Genomic DNA, 15,821 nt, shown 5'->3' on the forward strand with positions numbered 1-15,821 from the left:
TAAGTTATCTAAAGTTACATCTGACCGCTGCTGGTGCTGCCAGTGATTTTCAAAACGGCTGATAAAAAACTAAACTGGGAAATAAACTGTAAACTAATCCCAAACAAATTATATAAATTAAAACACCACTTACCGCCATGTTCATCTCTAGTGCAGTTTGGCAGCGTCAGTTCGGCGGGGGTGGGAGCGGGTTGTTAAAATCACGTGATTGCAACTCAGGGCAGCTAAATTGCTGGCTTGTGTTGACGTGTCCTTAAGAACGAAGTGCCATCTAGTGGTGGAATCAGGTAAATGTATAAATATGGCTTGAATGGGCGTGTTTACTGTGAAATCCTGACACACCTTTCTCGAAGGAAAAGGAGGGGGGACTAGGGCATGCATAGGGCAGCCGTACGCCATTCATACGCCATTCACACGGCCGCAGCTATTTGGCGTGGCTCCATCTGTATGCGGCAAGATGTTCTGTGTTCAGTCGTGTTTTGACCTCAGTCTCATAGTCCCCTGCGAATTAGCTTTAGCTTTTAGCACGGGAAAGAGTAGTTGCGCACAAATGGGAAAAATCATACACTTACACGAGAAAAAGCATACATTTACAGGGGAAAAAAACACTTACATGGGAAAAAACATACACATATACGGAAAAGATGATTTATATATATAGATATATATGGATCACCATGCCTGAACCAGCCAAGACCGCCCCCAAGAAGGGCTCGAAGAAAGCCGTGACCAAGATTCCCAGCAAAGGTGGTAAGAAGCGCAGAAAATCCAGTAAGGAGAGCTACACCATCTAAGTGTACAAAGTTCTGAAGCAGGTTTACCCTGACACCGGCATTTCTTCCAAGGTGATGGGAATCATAAATTCGTTTGTCAACGACATTTTTGAGCCCATTGCCGGAGGTGAAACGTTCCACCATCACTTCTAGGGAGATCCAGACTGCTGTAGCGTCTGCTTAGGATCACAGATGATCATTTGGACTTTATGAATGCACCTCTGTGCCAGCCACCAAAGGTCTAACCAGACCAGGGATCTGGCTCCACACTTGCAATACACATCACGCACACACATAAGGACATTTACTCTATTTTATACCATGATTATGCTATTATAAAGGTATCCTGTATATGTAGGCATTGTATGTATGCTCCCTTATCTGATTACACTAGTTACAACTTTTTATTTGCCTTATTTAGACTCTAATTGCCTATATTCAAGTGTATGAATGTATCTCCTTTTTCCTATCTCCTAAAGGTGCCTTTCCTGGTATCAAAATGATCTAATCCTTATTTCTCAAACAATGATGTATTCCATGTGATCACAAAAGACATTATGTACTTTCTACAATATTTTTAAATAAACTGCAACAACCCTCTGGACCAGCAGTAAAATTTCCAATGGGCCATAAAAGGAGACAAAAAAAGTTTCTCCCGCTTAAAATTCATGCCTTTGATTGGCCATTCCACCCAAACAGTGGGTGTGTCAGGGCACTATCAAAAGTCCCTAACCCAGGCTATTCGGTGCTCAAAAACCTCTTCTTTTGAGACGAACACTCTTCTACTCTCTGCGAAACTCATCTCTTGAGTTAAACCTTCAGCAGTTTTACCTTCAAGTAACTTTGTCAACTCGCTGTGGACTATTCCTCCCTCTCGAGGAACCAGAGGAAAATCTCCAACGCACACCTTGAGGTCGACCATCTACACTCTCTACTGAATCAGGACTATTTTTCAGAAACAAAGACCAATGCAAGTATCCTTTAAAACTCTTTAGATGCGTGTATAAGTTTTAGCCCCTTTTAAGGTGAACCTTAAGTCTTTGATGATTCTCATTTGGTTGTGGTTAATTGATGTGAAATACTGCCATTCTTTTTTTCTTTTCTTTCTTCCTCACTGTTCTTTTACCCTGTATGTACTGTATGTGTTTGTTTAACGTTGTTATATGTTAGCTATAGCCCCCTTTATTAAATTCATTGTTTTCATAATAGATTGTCTCTTTGTGCTGCTCACAATCCAAAGTCACTGAATTGTTGATCCGTTGGTTACATGCTAAATTACTGCTAGTACTGCAAAGTAGGGAAGCTATCCTTCCTTGGCCAGGAAATAACCTTTTCTAGAATTGATAAATAATTATAGTATCTGCTCGGTGGACGGACAGATCAGATAATTGTACATTAATTCTGCTACAGTTAATTCTAATCTAAATATTTATTATTAGTTATACCCAGTTATAATTAGTTCTAAATATTACCTTTTGAGCTCATTTGCTACATAATTATGGTGGAGAATGCGTGGCATTTCAAACTTGTTTTGTGAGCAAACTCAGTATCGATCTATTTGTGTGGTATTACGCGCTAACTCACTCTCCTGACTGGGTGGTTCAAAACCACTTTTAGTATTGTCCTTGTAAAGACGAAGAAATCTCTTTACATTTTAATATTATCAAGATCGCCTGTTGGAACGAAGAAATCTTCCTTCACCGCGATAAAGATTGATTTGAGCGATGCTCCTCTTATCTTTTAAAGGCCTTTTATTATCATAAAAACAGCGAAGAAACCCTGTTCTTAATTGTAAGTGTGTGGGCAGCGAAGAAACCCTGCCACACACATCTTGGTGCAGCTAATAGGCACAAACCTTAAAGCCAAATTAGTGTATAACAAACAGCGAAGAAACCCTGTTTGTAGTTATCAGTGTGTTACAGGCAGCAAAGAAACCCTGCCACACACATCTTTGTACAGCTAATTCGCACAAACATTAAAGTTAAATTAATGTGTAACAAACAGCGAAGAAACCCTGTTTGTAATCGTTAGTGTGTAACAGGCAGCGAAGAAACCCTGCCACACACATCTGTGGGCAGCTAATTTGCACAAACCTTTAAAGTCAAATTACAGTGTACTTGTGACCTCGCAGTAGATCGGCCGCTAGAGCAATCGCTCGAATTTAATCAAAGTACCTTTGACTAACACTAGAGGGCAGACTAGCTAGGTGGCTAACACTTCCCAGTTTCAACTTTACCCCCTCTCTTCTAACATATAGTAGCTCACCCACTCCACCTTGTGTCATTCTCTGTAGGTGGGTTTCCTAGGTAACCCTGTCAGTTTATTTGGAAAGCTTATTCGGACACTTACTGTGCTACATAACTTTGAGTAACATGATTATTGTGTCCTATTTAAGCCTCTTTCTCTTTTGTTCAGCCTCAGTAAAATTTGGTTCAAACAGTGTTTGAACTTAAGTTTAGAGTCAATCTCTGTATTCTAGGCCTTTGTGGTACTTCTAGGTAGCATTCACCCTAGTGCTTAGTCGGTAAAGCGACTAAAAGACTTAAATCTGCTCGCTCCTATATCTTTCCTCTGTGCTTTGTGTATTTGTTTGCCTGTTTTCATTTTGTTTCTGTCTTCTTTGACTAAGAAACCAAGCCTTTGAGAATCATCAGGGAAGGCTGAGCAATAGATTGACGACCCAAACTGCACGCTGTCAACAATCCGGAGTTAGATCCTTTCCGGTGCCCCCACAACAATTAGGCACTCCCTACCATTCACGGCTGAGGTAACAGGCGCCTGGACTATTCGCCATTAATTGTTATATTCACCAAACAAATTATACTGTCCAACCTAATTACTATTGTCATGCTATTGTCGTTAACATTGGTAGGACTTGCATTGGACTTTTGTGCTGTCCCTCCCCTTTTCTCTCTCCCTCGCTCTCTTCACCAGTAAGCCAACATGTCTCGATCATCCAGCCCTGAGGCCCACTGGGATCGTCTAGAGGTCTGGATAAATGCCTTGACTAGTAACCTTCTCCCTGAACCCACCGGGGACCTGCAGAACCTGAGCCGATGACAACCTGAGTGCCTTGATGGCCCGCGATCCGACACAGGACTACAGCCACAAAGAGCTGGCCAAGATCATCGGGTTGCTGGCTCATAATTAGCAAAGCTGAGTGAAGCAACAATCCACCACAAGGAACAGGAGGCTGCAGTGCTAAAGCTCCAAGCTGGGGAAGCTCAGAAAAACTTGGTGCTCTGTCAAAGGCAACTGGAGCAACTAAAGTCAGAGACTCAGGACAGGACAGCGGACGAAAAAGAACCCAGAGCTACAGGAAGAATTAGATAGACTCCAGAACGCCTTGACTGATCTCCGCGCCGATACAGCACACAGAGAAAAGCAGGAAAAGGACGCCAGAGAGAAGCTGAGCGAAAAACTCCAGCAGGCTGAGGCACTCCTGATGAGAGCAGAGACAGAACTAAAGGAAAGAGAAGCCAGGGCCAGGGCCTATGAAGGCCACCTGTGAAGTACCCAAACTGAGGTCTGTACTCTGGCTCAACAAATTGACTATTTAAAAGAAGAACTTGACACAGTTCACAGAGAGCTTAAACACGCATATAGACTGCAAGGGGATCCTGAAAGAGAGATGCACACCACAGAGTTTCCCTTAACCAGCAGACTAATACCTCCTAGTCAAAATATACTGATTGGAAAGGGGGGTGAGAGCCCAGTGCTCAAGACATCTGGTGGGAACCCTTCCAAAGATTATCTTCCGATCATGGCGTGTCAACCAAGGAATTGGATAAGCTAGCTAGAAACATTCCCGTTTTTACTCCCAACCCTGCAGGAGGTCATGACTTCCACTCATACCTCAACGACGTGGACTTCCACCTGCAAACGGTGACTAATGCTACCACACGAGACAGACTTTATCTGCTCAGAATCACTGCTAGCCGTGAGATGCGCAGTTTTCTAGACCGGCAGACAGAGACAGTCAAAAGGGATTACCAGCAACTGCAGCAAGCCTTAATCAGGGAGTTCTCCGACCCCGAGTCAGAGCAGGGACTGATCACGGCCATGGACCTTGAACAGGGCAGACAGGAAACCACGCAAGCGTATTACAACAGACTCCGACAGGCCTACTTCGGAGCACGAAACGAGCCGGGAATGGAGGACGATTTCAATTTTAGGTCCCTGTTCCTCCGGAACCTGCACCCCACAGTGAGTCACCATCTGGGGGTCTTGGCATGCCCACGGACTATGTCCACCCAACAGCTGAGAGAGTTGGCCCACAAGGCCTATGCCAAACAAAGAGCTGCTTCTGAAAAGACAGGGAAAACCCCCACCATCTATCCTGTTTCTAATTAGAGTGTAGAACTCGCTCTAGAGGGAGCCGAGCAAAGCCCCAATGACAACAGAATGGCAGGACCCTTTCCAGCCAACAGGGGGCAGCGCAGACATGGTGATGCACCGCCCAAGCACCAAACGGGGCACTCCGAAAGACCCTGGAACAGGTCGCAAACACCTCCCAACCCACAGGGTGGCGCCACATGGGAAGGAAAAAGGCGGTCTAGAAGGAGCCGGTTTTCAGCAAAACAAGCGCCCAACCAGCAGCAGAACCCCTATCAACATGCTCGGGACCAGTCCAGATTTAAACCATCGACAGACCCGAACCGGGAAGCCACATTCGAGTCAGCAGAGATTATGAGAGTTTTAAGCATATTTGCACTGCATAAGTCACTTTAAATATGTGGATTGCACAACCATGGACATTACCATTCTTTTATTACCATTTATTCCCCTGCTCTTATTGTTCTACATTTCTACATTTCTTCATATATTATTCATATATTTTCTTTTTTAAAAAGATATTTTATTTTTAACTTTTATTTGTATATTTTATTTTATTCTTTCCTAGTTAAATTTACCCTTTATTTAAATTTTCATATTTATTTCCTATTCCTATTCCTATTCTTTTATTTTTAGGTCAAGAGCAGTTGTCTAAGCATTTCACTGCATATCGTATTGTGTATGACTGTGTATGTGACAAATAAAATTTTAATTTTAATTAAATCTTATTAGGATCGAATTTAAGCAAAGTAAACGTTAACACAGTAAGCCTTTAGATTTTATCATGTGTAATTAGTAAAGCTTTGCATGTATGTTTTTTTGTCATCTTGTATTTTGTGTTCTTTAAATTTGTAGTAGATTTATTAACTGAAATAAACGAAAATAAATGACCATAAAAATTAAAACGTTGTCTGGACGTGCTATTGCGTCAGCAGATTTCGATGTGTTTTTGCGTTATTATAAGAATTAAATGCAGTAGGTTGTTATGATCATCATAATGTTCTTTAATAAATAATGAAAATATTTTACCAAATTACATTTTCACATCCCAGCACCCCCATCGCGCTGTACCAAATACAAGTAAAACATTAAAGTACATGATAGTATCACAGTACTAAAATTACAGTACAAATTTAGAACTTAAATATAGGGGTTTCTTAGTTCCATCGAATTTAAGCAAAGTAAATGTTAACACAGTAAGCCTTTATATTTTATCATGTGTAACACTCGTGTAGCCAGAAATGTTGTCAGATTAATGAGCAAAAACTATATAATAAACCAATATAAGCTACATAGCCTTTATAAGACTTTAATTTTATTTAAGTGCACGCACATGGACAAGAAAACGTTATGATGTAAAATAATGAAAGCAAACACGGAATACTGCGCTATTCTGTATCGGTTTCTGTGAACTTAAGCATCAGAAAATGAACCGAAACTCCATTTACACTACGCTCCAAATTATTACGCAAATAATATCTTTCTCTGATTTTCATAATTAGTCAATGCATACGACAGTCAGTAAAATTTTCTAGTTATTAACCATAAGTGTATAATTTTATTGAACAAACATCCTATTGCTAACAATATTTATTTCAAAAATAAAAAACTGAAAATGCACTGTTCCAAATTATTATGCACAACAGAGTTAAAATATTTTATAGGCTGTAAAGAACTGAAAATGGGTTTTTGTTGAATTTGCAGCTTTAGGGGGTCATATTTACTGAAATTAAAAGCTATTTTAATCAAAAACATCCTAACAGGGCATGTTGCATCTTGACATAGAACCCCTTTTTTAATATCACGTTCACAATCCTTGCATCCATTGAATTTGTGAGTTTCTGACAGTTTCTGCTTGAATTTCTTTGCTGACTTGGATGTCAGAATAGCCTCCCAGAGCTGCTGTTTTGATGCAAACCGCCTCCCACCCTCATAGATCTTTTGCTTAAAGATGCTCCAAAGGTTTTGGGTTTGAGGTCAGGGGAGGATGGTGGCCACACCATGATCTTTTATGCCCATAGCAGCCAATGACACAGAGGTATTCTTTGCAGTATTAGATGAAGCATTGTCGTGCATAAAGATGATTTTGTTACGGAAGGCACGGTTCTTCTTTTATTAACATAGAAGAAAGTGGTCAGTCAATATACTTTGCAGAGGTCATTTTCACACCTTCAGGGACCCTACAGGGGCCTACCAGCTCTCTCCCCATGATTTCGGCCCAAAATATGACTCCTTTATGAGCACCTCCTTGCTGATGTCACAGCCTTGTTGGGACATGGTGGCCAGCCACCAACCATTCACTACTCCATCCATTTGGACCATCCAGGGTTGCACAACACTCATGAGTAACCAAGACTGTTTAAAAATTAGTCTTCACGTATGCTTGGGCACACTGCAACCGTTTCTGCTTGTGAGCATTGGTTGGGGGTGGCTGAATAGTAGGTTTATGCACAACTGCAAGCCTCTGAAGGATCCTACACCTTGAGTTTCGTGGGACTCCAGAGACACCAGTAGATTCAAATACCTGTTTGATGCTTTGTAATTGCATTTTAGCAGCTGCTCTCTTAATCCGATGAATTTGTCTGGCAGAAACCTTCCTCATTCTGCCTTTATCTGCATGAACCTGTCTGTAGACTGAATCAGCCACAAATGTCTTCACAGTATGATGATCACGCTTAAGTTTTCTTGAAATATCTATTGTTTTCATACCTTGTTCACGGCATTGCAAATGTCCACAAAAAGCAAAATGTCTGATTTTATATAAACTAATGGAGAAAAAAAAATCAGCTTATGTAATTCCTATAAAATGTGGATTACTACAGCGCATCCACTCACAGCCGAAACAAAAAGACATCAACTTATCAATGAATCATTAAAATGGCCATTCAGTTTCCTTGCTGCTTTCCCCAACGCATTCATAATCATTAGTCTACCTCTACCAGTGATGTGTTTCTTATCCCCACCCCTGTTAAAACGGCGTATTTAATTCAATTCAATTTTATTTGTATAGCGCTTTTAACAATCGGCATTGTCCCAAAGCAGCTTTACACAATCAAAAAAAATATTTAAGTTTGCATGGAATTTGAATGTGTTTGAATCAAAATGGTCAGATAGTTCCTGGTGAGCAAGCCGGGGGCGACAATGGCAAGGAAAAACTCCCCGAGATGGTAATAGGAAGAAACCTTGAGAGGAACCAGACTCAACAGGGAACCCATCCTCATTTGGGTGAAACAGAGAGCAGGAATTGATCTGCATTCATACTGTGTGTTAGTTGTCAGGCAGTTCAGCTATAATAGTTGATGTTAATTGATTAGTCCATTTAGTTATTAAAAACTCAGGTAGATTTGTATGAAGTTCCAGTCCTGAACTATCAAACGGTTAAGTCCTCAGAGAAACAGCTGCCAACACCAGTCAAGGCCAGAACCGTCTTCTAGGTAGAGAGAACCATTCCCAATCGAGGCCAGAACCGTCTTATAGGTAGAGAGAACCATCCCCAGACACGAGGGGCATCCATGTGACAAGAACTCCAACCAGAAGCGGGGCACCAGGATGGGTCAGACAGGTCTGGAGGGCAGAGGGAGTCTGGATCACTGGCAGCTCAGAAACGACATGTGTAGCTTGACAGAGAGAGGGAAGAGAAAGAGCAAGACAGAGAGCAGAAGAAAAAAGATATCAGTCACATAATGTATATGTATATTTACTGTAGAGTGCAAGCAGAGACTCTGGCAGGACTAACTAGGACAGCATAACTAAAAGGGAGAGCCAGAAGGAAACACAGACATGAGGGCTTCGTGAGATGTGAAGCAACAAATCACCTCACCGTCAACAAACCTGAGTGATTAATGAGAGTGGGGAGGACAGCATCTAAACATACCAGTTCACCATAAGTCCCCCAGATCTGCTCCTTTACCTAGGGCAAATCTATTTATAAAAATGCTTGATTAAATAAATAGGGTTTTAGCCTGAACTTAAACACTAAGACTGTATCTGAGTCCCGAACACTATTTGAAAGACTATTCCATAATTTTGGGGCTTTGTAAGAAAAAGCTCTGCCCCCAGTTGTAGTTTTCATAATATGCGGTACTGATAAACAGCCTGCATCCTTTCTTCGAAGTAGGCGTAGCGGTTTGTAAGACACTAGCAGTTCACTCAGATACTGCGGTACGAGACCATTTAATGCTTTATATGTCAAGAGTAGTATTTTAAAATCAATGCAAAATTTCACAGGGAGCCAATGAAGTGAAAATAAGATAGGTGTGATGTGCTCGTATCTTCTGGTTTTAGTGAGGACTCTTGCTGCTGCATTCTGAACTAGCTGAAGCTTGTTTATGCACCTAGTTGAACAACCAGAAAGTAAGACATTACAATAGTGCAACCTAGGTGATAAAAGCATGAACTATTTTTTCTGCATCGTTTAGCGATAATATATTTTTTATCTTGGCAATATTTCTGAGGTGAAAGAATGCTATCCTGGTAATATTATCTACATGAGCTTCAAATGAAAGGCTGGAGTCTATAATCACACCGAGGTCTTTTACTGTTGCACTTGATGGAACAGAAAGGCCATCTAAAGTTACAGAGTGATCTAGAATCTTACTTCTAGCTGGGGTCCTATGACTAGAACTTCTGTCTTATCTGGATTAAGCAAAAGGAAGTTAATTAGCATCCAATTCCTTATGTCCTGCACACATTGCTCAACTATGGTAAGCTGGTTTATCTCATCATGTTTTGCTGAGACATAACTGTGTCGTCAGCATAACAGTGAAAACTAATACCATGCTTACGGATTATGTTGCCCAGAGGAAGCATGTAAAGGAAAAAAAAGCAGTGGGCCCAAAACTGAACCCTGTGGAACACCTAACTCCACTAGAGAACATGCAGAATAATCACCATTTACGTCTACATACTGATACCGATCGGTCAAATAGGATTTGAGCCAGGAGAGGGCTGTTCCCCTAATTCCTACTACATTTTCTAATCTGTGAAGAAGAATACTATAATCAATGGTGTCAAATGCTGCGCTAAGGTCAAGTAATACAAGCATGGTTACTCAACCTTGATCAGAGGCCAATAGGAGGTCATTTACTACTTTAACGAGTGCTGTCTCTGTGCTGTGATGAGGCATAAATCATGACTGATACAGTTCATGTATGCCATTTCTATGTAGATATGAGCATAGCTGCTCCGCTACCATCTTTTCCAGAATCTTAAAGATAAAGGGAAGGTTTGATATTGGCCTGTAATTGGACAGCTGACAGGGATCAATGTCAGGTTTCTTAATAATCAGTTCAATAACTGCTAATTTAAAAGATTTTGAAACATACCCAATGCTGAGTGAAGAATTAATTTTTCTTAACTGGGGTTCTGTTATTGCTGGTACTATCTGTTTAAGAAAATGTGTCGGTACAGGATCTAATATACAGGTTGATGAATTTGCAGAAGAGATGAGTGAAATTAGTTCATTCTCTTCAAGGAGAGTAAAGTATTCTAGGTTCCGATCTAACATGGCTAGTTTAACATCTGCATACCTTACATTGTTTGGTTTCAAAGCCTCAATTTTATGCCTAATATCTACAATTTTATTATTAAAAAAGTTCATAAAGTCCTCACTATTACATGATCCTGTGGTGGAGATTTCTGCAGTGGTCTTATTTCTGGTTAATTTGGCTACGGTATTAAATAAAAATCTAGGATTATTTTTGTTATTTTCTATAAGAGTGGAGAGATACGTTGATCTAGCTACACTAAGAGCTTTTCTATAGTTCAGGATGCTCTCCTTCCATGCTATTTGAAATACTAACAATTTAGTTTGACACCATTTACATTTTAATTTCTAATTACATTCTTTAAGTTTTAAAGAGCGTGTATGAGTTTTATACCAGGGAGCAAGTTTCTTATCGCTAATAATTTTTTTTTTAACTGGAGCTACATTATCTAAGGTATAACGGAACGTTGACTCTAAATATTCAGTCGCCTGATTGAGTTCTGTGGGATCAGACAGCAATCTAATCAAAGTTGGTAACTCTGGGAGATTACTGATAAAACTCTGTGTGGTAGTTAATGTGAATGTACATTTAGTACGGTAGCGCAAGGCTGTGTGTACGTTATTACTATGACACACTTGAATTGAGACAAGATAGTGATCTGATATAACTTCAGACAATGGTCTTGTAAATTAATTTCTTATACTTAATCTGAGGAATATTATTAAATCTAGTGTGACCTGCTTTATGAGTGGGTCCTACTACACACCGATTTACTCCTACTGAGTCTAGTATGATCATAAATGCTTTACGCACAGGGTCTTCTGGATTCTCAAAATAAATATTAAAATCTCCAGCAATCAAGAGTACGGCCCTGGAGGTCTGTAAATGACGATTAGTGGATTCAGAGAAAGGCTTTCACTGTTACTTTTCCCCTTCTAATCTCCCCTTTGATCAAAATGCTCCCGATATGAGTCGACACGAGCAACTTTGTTTCATAAAGAGAGGCGACATATACTTGATTAAACACTGCATTTTTTGTGTGTTTTGTGCATTATCAAGTGATAGTGCGCGCGATGTGATCAGCTTTAATTATTGATAATTAAATAATTATTAAATGGTGTACATAAACAGCAAAAAGAACAATATTATCTTATTTTTGATTATTATTATCATCATGTTCTTAAATGATTATTTGAAACTGAAGCGCCTCGTGTAGATTCATGCCATGAGTCATTTTATTATACAAAGATTATTACGTTGTGCTCGGACCACTAAGCATCTGTGGATTTCAAAATGATCATTTTTACCGTTTTTTTAATCACTGGAATGGAAGAAATAAAAAATTTCCTTATCATACACGCCTTGTATTGTTTTTAATCGCTCGATACACAACCATTTGAAATAAAGCCGCTCACATCGGCGTGCGTTTCGCACAGCGTCGCAAAGACAGCGCTTATTTAACACGTATTAATGTGTGTTTGTTGTATTTCTGGCAAAGAGAAATCTAGTATAAATCTCTCATATCGACACACATTCATCTGACTTTAGATCAAAACTTGGCAAAATGAAAGAGCGCACACGCGCGCCGCGGGTTCACGCAAACATTTTACATTCAATAAAAGCTTGTTTTTACAGCCCTTGAGCTGTTGTTTGTGCTGTTTTCTTTAATAATAACAATAGACAGATAGAAACAGAAAGTCTGTCTAACCAAAATAATTGCTGCCATTTTGCAAAATGTCCCTTTGCGCCACCTGGCGGTCATTTCACAAATTACTTTGAATTGCGACTGATTTATTTTGGCTGTTGCCGTTTGGCCGCGACAGAGTGCGCGGCAGTTATAGACATTCCCATTGAGTAACCACTGTAGCATCTATAGCACAAGTAATGACTTTTTAAAAATTTATTTTACCCCAAACTGTCTCTCGGTTATTAAGCGTCTTAATATCTGAAAGGAGTTCCACCCTCATCTTCTTCAAAGACTAGTAGCTTTCTTCAAGAGGAAAGGAGTGGCAGGAAGCCACTACATCTCTCTCTGGTTTCTTAATGCCAAAGGCAAGACAACATTTCCTGTCTGGTTTATGAGTGAAAGCATTTACACATAATTCTGGGGGGTATTCCAGAAAGCAGGTTATGTGGCACACCTGGGTAAGTTTAAGAGCAAGTTAGTGGATAACCTCAACTTTCGGTTCCAAAAACAGAGATAACTTTCTGGGTATGTATGGAACCATAGCAACTTACTCTCTGAAAATAACCTGCTCGGTAGCAGGTTATGTTCCAGGGCAAGTTTGTTTCAGAAGGTTATTGAGCATGGCGCGCCCTTTTGATGATGATCCTGTGGACGTGGAGGCACAAATTATATGATTATACTAGAGAGAGTTATAAGACCGCGTATTGATGTCTTTTCATTTCCTAATGATTATTTGAAAAAGCGCTATCGGTTTTCAAGGAAATCGTTAATTTACACATTCTGTGCATAGCACTTAATTTTTTTGTGTCAGGGCATTTTTTGTACAATAAGGCCGATGCAGAGCATGTGGTAATTAAAGAGGAATTCCACAGAGTGGCAGGTTTGTCCTTTGTAGTAAAATCGATGATGCATATTTAATATGTAGTCATATTATTTATTATATCTACTGTATACATGTATTCATTCTGCACACACACACTTGATCTTTCCATATATGACTTTATATTTCAGGGTTTCCAAATGTAATTGGGTGGCACCCACATTCCTATTAAAGCTTCTTCATTAAATGAGGGAGACTATGTTAATAGGAAATCTATTCATAGTATCGATGTACAGGTGACAACTTAATTTTGTGTCCTTAATTTTTTGCCTTGTTAAACTCATTACTTTTTTTCATGAACTATAGGTTATATGTAAGGCAACCCACATCATTACTAATAATGATGCAAAATATATCATTATATATATATCATTACAGGACAGTACAATATTTACTTGCTGGGGGACAGAGGATACCCTTTTCTGCCCTATTTAACGACACTATAACCTAAACCTGATCCTGGACCACAGACACGCTTTAACCTGGCTCTCAGCCGAACACGGGCAAAGGTGGAGATGACCACAGGAATCCTCAAGTCTAGGTTTCAGTGTCTGCGTGGGCTACGGGTCAGTCCAGATAGGGCATGTGATGACATAGTGGCTTGTGTTTTGCTTCACAACATTGCCACTATAAGAGGAGAGAGACACCCTCCTTATATTGAAGAAGATAGCCCAGAGGAACCTCTACAGATTTTTGCACACAACAGAGATGGAAGACTTTTGAGAGACAGGATTTGTCAAAATTACTTATATTAAATTGTTTGCACTGGTCTGCTGTGCAGTTCATTTCTTTATTTCCTGAAAAACAATGAAAGTAAAATGATTTTTTTTTTTAAATGACATTGCTTTATATATATCTTCGTTATATTTATATATATTATATATTGCTTTATATATATGTATATTATATACATTTAGGCATTTGGCAGACGCTCTTATCCAGAGCGACTTACATTTTTATCTCATTACACATCTGAGCAGTTGAGGGTTAAGGACCTTGCTCAAGGGCCCAACAGTGGCAACTTGGTGGTTGTGGGGTTTGAACCTGGAATCTTTCGAACCGTAGTCCAATGCCTTAACCACTGAGCTACCCCTGGCCCCATATATATACACACACACACACACACACACAATACTTTTAACATGCAACAGATTAATATCCGCACAAGTTCTCACCTTAAGGCGATGCTCCAGTAATTCAATTTCTAGTCCTGCTTTTTTAATGGATAGTCTTTTCTCTTCCATTTGAGACTGTATAAGGTCCATCTCCATGTCACTTTTTTAATTTGTTTTTGAAGATGGACCTTATACAGCTCCTTTGCTGGCAACTAGGAAGGAAACTATAACTATTAAAAAATAATTAAAAAATAAGATTGTAGCGCAACCACATAAAAGGGCATTTTAACTAACAGGGAAATGGATTAAGGAGCTAATGCTGCTCACCTGTGCTCGTAAAATTGCCTGATCTGGTTTTATTTGTCCCCATTGACAGTGTTGGTCACAGGGTAAGCTCTCGCGAGCATGCGCGATCGCAGCGCGAGAGAACCCGGAAGCGGCGTCGGGTCACGTGTGCCGGTATAAAGCCGGAACCGGCAAGTGGCTCGGGACGGAGAGATTTACCTAGCGCGCTGTTTTTTCTGAGAGAGAGTTTGTTTGATGGTTCTAAAGGAGTACTTTTCCCCGGTTGGATTATTCCTCATAGACACTTACAATTCACCTCTCGTTCCGTTGCTCGAGCTTCCGGATTTGTCATCTATACCGGTGAGGCCGAGCCAATCTCTCCCGTGCATCATTTCACACACTGCAATATCATTACTCTGGACAATCATACACGCACTCACACACCCGCATACATCTTACACATTGTTTATATTTGTATATATTTTGTATATATTGGTTTTTGGTGCACCTTGTTTGTTTGTTTGTTTGTTTGTTGGTTTAATACACTTTGTTTTGGTTTATATATAGTTATTGTGTCGCGTCTTTACTTATCCTGTCTTGATTGCGCAATACCTGAAGTGTTGTTTAAAAACCCGTATTTTGATTCTCGACCTCGTGGCAAAGTAACTAGTGGTTTAATTAAATCCAAGTGTTACATAGTGGTGGCCCGTACGTACGGGGAATCGGTATTTTCGGGTATTTTCTGGTTTTGTGTGTCTTGGCAGAACAAAATGGATGCTAACATTGCTAATGCTAATGCTAGTGGTGCCGTGCAGGCCGACCTTGCTGTAGCTAATAATGTGCTGGAGGATGTAGATGATGCATTTGTTACACGCCGTAACCCTACAGCTGAAATAACCTCATTGATTAGTTCACTATATATATCTGACAGACATGATGATGATGATGATGATGATGTTGTGTCTGATATTAATGTTGTGCATACGTTGCAAACTGAACTGAATCAATGCAAGGAGGATATGGGGGCGCTTACTGACAAAGTGAACACGTTGGAGCAGGATTTTAGACAATCCGTAAACAGCAGTTTGAACAGGGAAACCAGTTTTCGGGACGCAGTGGACGATAGCTTAGAAGGGCTGGAGCGCTACTGCCAAGAGGCCCTGGAGAAACTGGAAAGAACTGTCACTGACTGTTTTCTGAGACGTGACGTAATCTGGGAAAACCAGATGAAAAAAAATACGGCTCACAAGTACGCCCACC

The 15,821-nt window shown here is 40.1% G+C and overlaps 1 pseudogene; it reads left to right on the top strand.

The window, feature by feature from the left end:
* The first annotated feature begins 677 nt into the window (after positions 1–677).
* Positions 678–15,821, top strand: part of LOC128516161 (histone H2B-like) — a 153,807-nt pseudogene continuing 138,663 nt past the window's right edge.

Source organism: Clarias gariepinus, chromosome 28 (genome assembly GCF_024256425.1).
Source record: "Clarias gariepinus isolate MV-2021 ecotype Netherlands chromosome 28, CGAR_prim_01v2, whole genome shotgun sequence".
NCBI classification, from domain to species: domain Eukaryota; kingdom Metazoa; phylum Chordata; class Actinopteri; order Siluriformes; family Clariidae; genus Clarias; species Clarias gariepinus.